Source organism: Raphanus sativus, chromosome 9 (genome assembly GCF_000801105.2).
Source record: "Raphanus sativus cultivar WK10039 chromosome 9, ASM80110v3, whole genome shotgun sequence".
Lineage (NCBI taxonomy): Eukaryota > Viridiplantae > Streptophyta > Magnoliopsida > Brassicales > Brassicaceae > Raphanus > Raphanus sativus.
The window spans coordinates 30,845,873-30,854,644 of NC_079519.1; the positions used below are offsets into that span (position 1 = coordinate 30,845,873).

At 33.8% G+C, this 8,772-nt stretch overlaps 1 long non-coding RNA gene across 1 annotated transcript in view; it reads left to right on the top strand.

Annotated features, from left to right (window-relative positions):
* Positions 1 to 5,499, top strand: part of LOC130499589 (uncharacterized) — a 12,281-nt gene extending 6,782 nt beyond the window's left edge. Inside the window, exons 3-5 of the long non-coding RNA XR_008938479.1 lie at positions 1,644 to 1,706; positions 2,346 to 2,430; positions 5,240 to 5,499. This is a non-coding gene — a long non-coding RNA (uncharacterized LOC130499589). The remainder of the gene's footprint in view (positions 1 to 1,643; positions 1,707 to 2,345; positions 2,431 to 5,239) is intronic.
* Positions 5,500 to 8,772: the final 3,273 nt, after the last annotated feature.

The following is an 8,772-nucleotide window of genomic DNA, read 5'->3' on the forward strand; positions in this document are numbered from 1 at the left end:
TCTAGATTAAAATCTCCAGGAATAAGTGCAGCAACTTCTGAGGCTGTTGGTGTGTCATAGGTTCTTCGCATCATTTACTCTGTCACTGACTATCCTCATATGAAAAGAGTCATTAGGATTGATGGCGAAACGATCCTTTGCTGATCTGAACTTTTTTAACGTAAGGGTTGGTCTCATTCAGCATCTTTATCAGAAGGTCAATGATCTCCTTTTAAGTCCATCACCTTTTTTATAAGATTTTTGTTTGCCCACCCTTGCTGCAAATTAAACAAAAATTCAGATATTAGCCACAATAACAAAATATGGTCGGAAAAAAAACAGATTCTTGCAATTACTCAAAGCATTTTGTTCGATTTTCGATTTCATTTTCAGTGTCGACTATATAAAAGCTGGCCCGAAACTTAGCATCATTTCCATTTGGTGTTGTAAACTACCATATTTAAATGGTTATATCTCTACCTTGGAGTACCAACATGTTTGGACCTTTTCCCTTTCTAACAGATCTATCAACCTTTGCCACCAAGTGAAGTGAATGAGAACGCCATGTTATAAGCTCTTGTGTTTCTTCTGAAAATGCTTGCTTAGTCTATCATCACCAGTCAGCAAATTCTTTAGGACTTCTGGTGGTTCTTTGAGTAGTGGTAACTGCACTTGTCCTTGCATACAACAAGAGCAAAACTTAGGATTGGGAGTTTTGAGACGTCTATTTAAGCGTCACCAAACCCACATAATAGCTCCACAGTAAGTACATGTGTAAGTAGCATCCCCTTCATCTAGATAAGCTGTAAATGATGACATTTAATCAGTATAATGTCTATAAAATTGTACATATCAAATCTTCTGGTTTTATGGTCCATTACCTTCTTCTTTAGGTACAGTTTTTTTTGCTGACTTTTCGGTTGCACGCCATGCTTCCTCAAAAGCCTAGCCAGAGATTTTAGTTATGTCCCTGTTAGGTGCGTTATTAGGTCGTTAGTTCGCCTTAGTTACTGTCGGAGTCAAGTACTTCTATTTTTCTCCATCTGATCTGAATCTGTGTTTCTTGAGAACTACAGACTAAATTTGCTTGAACATTTTCATCTAATTTATCTACATGGATCAGAAACAATACAATGTTAATAAACATATAGCCAAAGAACTATTTTTTTAAATAAGATAAACTAACCTGCAAAGTCAGAATCGTAAGCTGAAGGATCCCAATCCTCTTCACTATCATCACCACTGAGTTCACTTTGAAATGTATCCTCAAATATATCTTCCTCCAGACGATCCATAAAATTTGATGAATTACATGCAAATTGCAAGCCAGTCCGTGGTCTCTTTCTTACTCCAGATTTGTCTAGTAAATAAACAGAAAACAAAAATCTACTGTGTCACAATATTCTCTTTCAGCTAACACTAAACATAATAAATATTTATATAACTTACTTGCTAAAGATGTTACACAACTTCTCTGTTCAGCTGCGGTTGAAGGTTGACCAGTCCCACAATACATACCTATAGTAATCAAATTTATTTATATTTGAGAACTCTCTGAAGAGTAACATGATCAGAAGATCATTTCGTTATGATAAACATACTTTTATAACAATTCCTGTTGTTAGTGGGTGTACATGGAGTGATAGAGTTTCCTTGATTTGCAGGACTTGGAACGGCACGAACTGGAATGTGTCCAACACCTTCGTATAATCTCTTGAAAACAGAAGGTAAAGGGATATCCAAACTGATTTCACGTTTTCTATCAAGCTTGGTTTGAACATCTGAAGGTTTGCCATCGTTATGTTTTCTTCTTGCTTTCCTCTCTGTTCCTTTGGTTGAGTTCACCATTTGAATAGAGGGGGCATTTGGTTTCCGTTTCATTATGTCTGCAAGCTGTATTAGTTTCACACAACATCTATATATATATCATACTGCTCATGTTTAAAATAATTAACCTGGTCAGGTTTCTCAATCCACAGTACTGAAAAATATCTCTGCTCCTTGTTTTCTGTAAATCAAAGACAGTGATAGAGAGAAGGTTTGAGATAAGCTAGCAAATGAGAACCTAAATCTCGTGTGCATTGAGTTTTATTTCTCTTAAGGATAGCAAAATATTTAGTTGCTACAATCTAGAATTTCTTGTTAGAGGCGGAATAAATTAACTTAAATAAAACATAATTAAACATATTCATATCCGAAATTATTCCAAAACAAACTACCTCAATAATAATGTGTTAAATATTACGGGATATTATTAGATTCTGTGTTAAATAATTGGTATAAAATGGTGTAAAATAAAATATTTATGTTAATACCTTTATTAAATATTCATCATTTTTAACGACAGTTTTCTTATTTGTTTTCAGGAATGATATTGACATCAATGAATTATATGTAAGACTTGAGCCAAACGAAGCCATTTTTCTTCCTTCTGAGTATTTTTCTACCGAGGTTAGTATCGCAGAACTAATAAGTCTTATAGAATATTTAGGTGGTTTGGTTAGATAAGAAGTTAATTTTTAAATGGTTCGATAGAATATTTAGGTGGTTTGGTTAGATGAGAAGTTACTTTTTAAATGGTTCGAAAAATTTGGTTGTTTGTTAGATAAGGAACATATGCAATTTATTGAAGAAAACCAAAAACCAATTATTATTAAGTTCTTGAAATCTAAAAAAATAGTCTGTTTAAAAGCACAACAGACATTATTAAAACACCAGAACAATTAAACAAATAACAAAGAAACATGAAAAAGCAAGAAAGATGAACTAATCCCCATCGCCTGACACCTTCTACCTCAAGCTAATCATCTTTAATCTTCTCGATCTTGACCATCTTGGAACATATTTTCTTTGAAGTCGAATTCTGATCGAGCTGCTCTGATTCTTTGCGTTTTGAGAATGGGGTGGAGGTTCCTTCTGATGAATTCTGACTATTCTTTTCAGATACAGAAACCTAATCATAATGTCCACAAAAAATGAAATGAATAAAGCTAACCAAACTATACAATAACCAAAAGAACAAAAACTTTATAAACACTATTTGAAGTTTTAAAATTTTACCTCTCCACCAGACATGATGGATGAACCATCGGTAACATGAGTTATGGGCTCAGAATTAGACTCAATCTGAAGAATCTTATCCCAGAACAAACTTGTGAAACCAGAAAAGTTTCTGTTCCTTTTGAAACATTTTCAGAGCCAAGAGTAACACCAAAACAAAAAGATTTACCAACTAAATCTTTAATAGGTTGAGGCAAATCTGTTGGATCTTCAATCTGCATAAGCAATGTATATAAAAAAAGGTTTTAGTGTTTAAATGCAAACCAGTGTAATTCTCAGAATCAAAATAGTAACCTCATCATAGGAGCCATTCCAAAGTTCAATAGCTTCACATCCGACAATGAGTTGACCAACAGAATCAAGCATGATCAGTTTGCAAGTACTTGTGTTATCTTTCACAACCAGATGCAGCTTGTATCTGTTTAGGAAGATAAAAAAAATTTCGGCTCAACTAAAATCCAATAAAACATAACGGATAACTGCAAAAAAAAATAGTTCTGAACTCACTTTGGTGCTACAGTGGTGATCCTAGCATGACACGATGTGCACCGGAACAATGGCTTCTCATTGGAATACAAATATCCACCTTCCTTATCTTTCATGATTATGGCTTTGCTCTTACAACTGTTATGGCCAAAGTAAAACCAGCTCCAATCTGTATCAATTGATTCGATCGAGCAGATGATCTTGAAATCCTCCTCCTTAAAACGCAAAGAAAAAGATAGGTCTTAGATATGAAACATAGAGTTGATTCTGTAATATATGAAATGAAAGTAATATATGAAATGAAAGTTTTAAGAACAAAACCAATGTTGCCGTCATCATTTCGGAGATAGCTTTAATCTCCACATTGTTCTTAAGACTTATCACTTGACCAAGGACATCTGAATAATGAAAGTTTCATATTAGCATATCTGTTTGGCACTATATCAATATATGATTTATACACGTACCAATTAGGAAAGAAGTGTTGAGGGTTCCATTTCCAATCTCCTCAAAACTGGCTAACCGCAGAAAGTTATCATCGCACACATAATCACTCTCTGTTATGGAAGTGTCCTCGGTGATGGACATCTTGAAGGTATGGTCTGTTGGCCGATACTGACCAACTGCTTGAGAGACAGAAAATGTCTCTAAATGACGCCATTCACCGAGCCTCAACCTGCTTTGAGTACGTTGAATATAGGCCCTCTTACACGAACAGAGGATTTTATCACCCTGAAACAAAAAAATATACAAAGGATTAGGTAACTCTAATGATGAAAAATTTATATATAAGCATAAATCCCTCACTCTTTCATCTGCGAAGATCACTCAAGAGTGTCTCCGCCGTAGTTGGTCTTCTGTCTCCAGGAATGAAGTAGCTTTACTTGGATGCGCCACCCTGTTTGTAGGGCTTGATGGCGGTAAGCATAGAAGCAGTCTTATTTGTAGACATGGTTGAAGAAACTTTTAGGTGATGTAGAAAATAGTGTATTAACATCGGTATATATATAGTTGCTTAAGTTTTAGGGTATTGAAGAGAGTATATTCTTTGAGATCTATTATTAATACCTTGGATTTATGGATTAATTATGATTCGGTTGTTAATATCTCTCATTTATTGTGGATTTCGATATGGAATAAAAGATATGAAATTCTGTTTGTAGTTGTTATGGAAATATGCAGTAATTTAGGTGAGTAGTTAACGGCAAGCTATAAAACATAAACAATATTTTTGGAAAATACTGTTTAGATACCTTTGATTTTGCGTGGATTAGTTGAAAGGAATCAGAAGATCTTTGAATTTATGATTATGCTTGGTTATCAAGAAATAGTTATTCTTTATTTCGACAAATGTTTTTACCCAAACGAAAATTCATTTTTGAAATAAAAAGTTATAGACCAAACCGAAAATAAAATCATGAAATACAATCGATTAAACTAAATGATAAAAACACTGGTCATATCTGAATATCCTATCTACTATAAAATCACGAAAATATAGTGATGGTATTGTTTAATAATATAATTTAATTTTAATGACGTAAAAATGACATAACTTCATCTTCTCCAAGTCGATCAATTTCACCAGTAATTTATGAACATATATTCAGAGCTTATGATCAATTATCTTCATTAAAAGATTGGACAACAACTATAGACATAATTGTATAAAGCGGCCTTTCATAAATATTGTCTTTTGTTTCATTGACTGCAGAATACAAAGAATGAACTCTGAGTTGATTATAACATGAGAAGAACTCTGTCATTCTCAAACCTTGTCACGAACTTCATTATCAGAATATACATGGAGTTATAGATCATCACTAATCCTTTTCATTGAGAAACCATTGATTAACGATATTGAGTAACAATAGCACTGTTGAATGTTTCATATGTTATAGATCAATGTCTTTCAAAGAAAAAACTTCGATTGATTCATGTTATTACGTTCAAATATTGATTTATCGTTATATGTTTTAGTTTTTGTTTGTCATTCATGTATTATATATGTGATGATGATAATAGTTCATTTTGATTTGGATAACATATAATAGAAAACGTGTATGTTTTTACATTTAATAATCCATGATCAGTTGATATTAAAATATATTAATGATTGATAAATGTTATGTGACCAAGTCTAGTAAGTAGTTCATTTTTTAAAATATCACACATCAATGAGAAGTCATGACTTCTCTTTTAATATATAAGATGTTTTCGTTGACTTGCCAATTTAGCACGCCGTCAGTTAAATTAACATACGTCGTTTATTGTTGTCGTTAAAGTTTCAAACTTTCAAATGATATGAAACGACGTCGTTTTATATGATTTGAAAAATAAAAACGAGTAGCCTCCTGGATTCGAACTCAGGTTGGGTAGGACATATGACAAGGTGTTTTACCACTGAGCTAGTGGCACTTTCAATGTACTTACTAACATATTTAATTTTATTTGGTACTCATTGAATATAGTTTTTTTTTCTAAAAACCTAAAAATATCTTTAAATTTTTAAAATTGAAAAAGGAATATTTTTATAAAATTAATTTTGAAATTAAAATTAAAAATAATTTTTTTTCTTAAAAAAAAATAAAAATTAAAAAATTCAATATCCAGCTTAAAAAATCAAATTTTTTTTTTATAAAATAATTTTTTTTTTCTTAAATTTCGATTTTTAAGCTAGATATTGAATTTTAAAGATTTTTATTTTTTTTAAGAATTTTTTTTTTCATTTTAATTTCAAAATTAATTTTATAAAAATATTTCTTTTTCAATTTTTTGAAATTTTAAAGATATTTTTAAGTTTTTAGAAAAAAAAATTATATTCAATGAGTACTAAATAAGATTAAATATGTTAGTAAGTACATTGAAAGTGTTCTTAGCCCAGTGGTAAAACACCTTGTCATATGTCCTACCCAACATGTGTTCGAATCCAGGAGGCTACTTGTTTTTATTTTTCAAATCATATAAAACGACGCCGTTTCAAATGAGATGAAACGACGTCGTTTTACTTTAACGACAACAATAAACGACGTATGTTAAGTTAACTGACGGCGTGCTAAATTGGCAAGTCAACGAAAACATTGTTAATTAATTAGAAAGTCAATGAAAGTTTAGTGTTTTTTTGGCCAGCCCAAAAGTTAATGTTTGTTTTAGCAATTCGTGCAAAGTTGAGGTTTTGTTTGGCCGAATTCCCAATAGTATATACATCATGAATGTAGTTTTATAAGTTTTTACACTCATTATCATATTTAAATTTACCTCCCTTGGTATAATTGTGAGTGTGAAAAAATATTATTATGTATTCTTCTATCTCCTCTTTTTGTTTCTTTTATTTATTTTAAATCTTATCTCCGCTTTTTCTGTTAGCAGAAACAAAAATAAAGAGAGATCCATCGGTCAACAACAGACTCATTTTATGAATTGTACGTACCTAAAATTATGTCTCCCTCAAAAATAAGAAATTTCAATTTTCTTTTACAAAAAAATACTGTAGTATAGTAGTAATATTTTGATTGTTTTATTATGTTTTCCTACTTTGATTTCAGAAGAGACAGCTTGATGTCCAGAGAATGTAAAAGAGTTGTTCAATTTAAGTACGCAAAATGGCGGTGGAAAAATAGCCATAAATGTTTCCACTATGCAATAATTTGGTCGCGTAACCACTAATATTCTAATTTATATAAACATTAATTAGTTCTAATAGTTACCTACTTGTACCTTGAGCATGTTAAAAAACAAAACAATGCCGACAAAAAGGTTAAAAAAAAAACAAAAACAAAAATAGGAGTCTAATTGATAACCATTATAGTATAACATTAGGAACCAATAGTTCAAGATCTGACAGCATCATCTCACAACTTAAAGAAGATGGAAGCTCCAACCTTCTCTGATGACGGAATTCCGGTGGTCAAAGCTCCTCAATCAGTCATTTTCCGTTCTACGGTCTCTTGGGATGGCTATCTCGTGGCTCAATTTCATGGGACAGCTCCCTCTCTTACTAAAGTTTTCTCAGACCTAGACCCAATCTGGGGAAAAAATGGAAGAATTCGGGTTAAGCATCATTCAAAGAATGTATGTCTTATTTTCATTCCCTGTAAGCTTACAAGGAATTGGGTTCTAGATGTAGGCTTTTGGCACTCCGGAAATTGTGCTTTTTCTGTTTCAAAGTGGACGCCTACGTTAAAGATCTCTCCTATGAAACTGGAGCACGCTCCTGTCTGGGTCCTTTTTCGGAGAGTTCCTCCAAAACTGTGGTCACTGGAAGGGTTTAGCACTATTGCAACTGGTGTCGGGTTCCCTGTTCAGTCTGAATTCTCAAACGTCAAGCCATACTCCAACGGAGTAGTCAAGCTCAAAGTGGTTATAAAACTAGAGGGGAAGAAAGCTTATGTGGTTAAGGTTGTCGACAAGGTGGGAAACACTGTCTCGATCTCTACTGAGTATCTCAAGCTCCCGCATAAATGCAAAATATGTTCGGAGTTTGGACACTCGGAGCTTCGCTGTCCTGATCGTAGCAAGAACGGAAAACAAACTCCTCCAAAGAGAGCTGCTCCAACAGTTGTTCCTGAGAAGAGAACATCATCATCGGCTTCCTCTAAAACCTCTGCTAAATCTCACGCCCATCCGGCTTCTGGAAAGGAAGTTCTCAGGCGCTCTTCAAGCTTACCTTCCTCAGTGGGGGGACGCTCCACTGCTTCAAAAGGTCTCATGGAATGGATACCTGTGGCAGTCCGATCATCACCCCCAAAGAAGACATTAAGCATTTCATCTGCGGTCCTGACTATTTTACCAGTAACTTTATCCCAGTTTGCATCTGAAGAGGAACTGATAGCAGCGGCTCAGAAGATCATTAGAAGTCGCACGAATGTCTTAGGTTCTTATTGGCCTCCTTTCACCTCGGTGAATGATAGGAAAGCCTTCAGGAAATTTCAACGGCAGACCTTTAGACAGCTTTGTGAGGATGATCCTGACCCGGGTGCTCTTGAGGTAAACTCTGACTCAGTAACAAATCATCTTCCAGTTTCGAGTTCTGTGGAGGCAGCTTCTGCGCCACCGCAGCCTGTTGAAGCTTAGTGCTACGGTCCCACCCTTTTTGGACTTCTAATGAAGTGTTTTTGCTGGAATATAAGAGGCCTTAATGGCGTTGATAGAAAATCAGATGTAAAAAAGTGGATTAGTTCTAACCACCCTATGTTTGGTGGTCTTTTGGAAACGCATGTGAAGCAAGAAAATTTGGATGCCTTTATG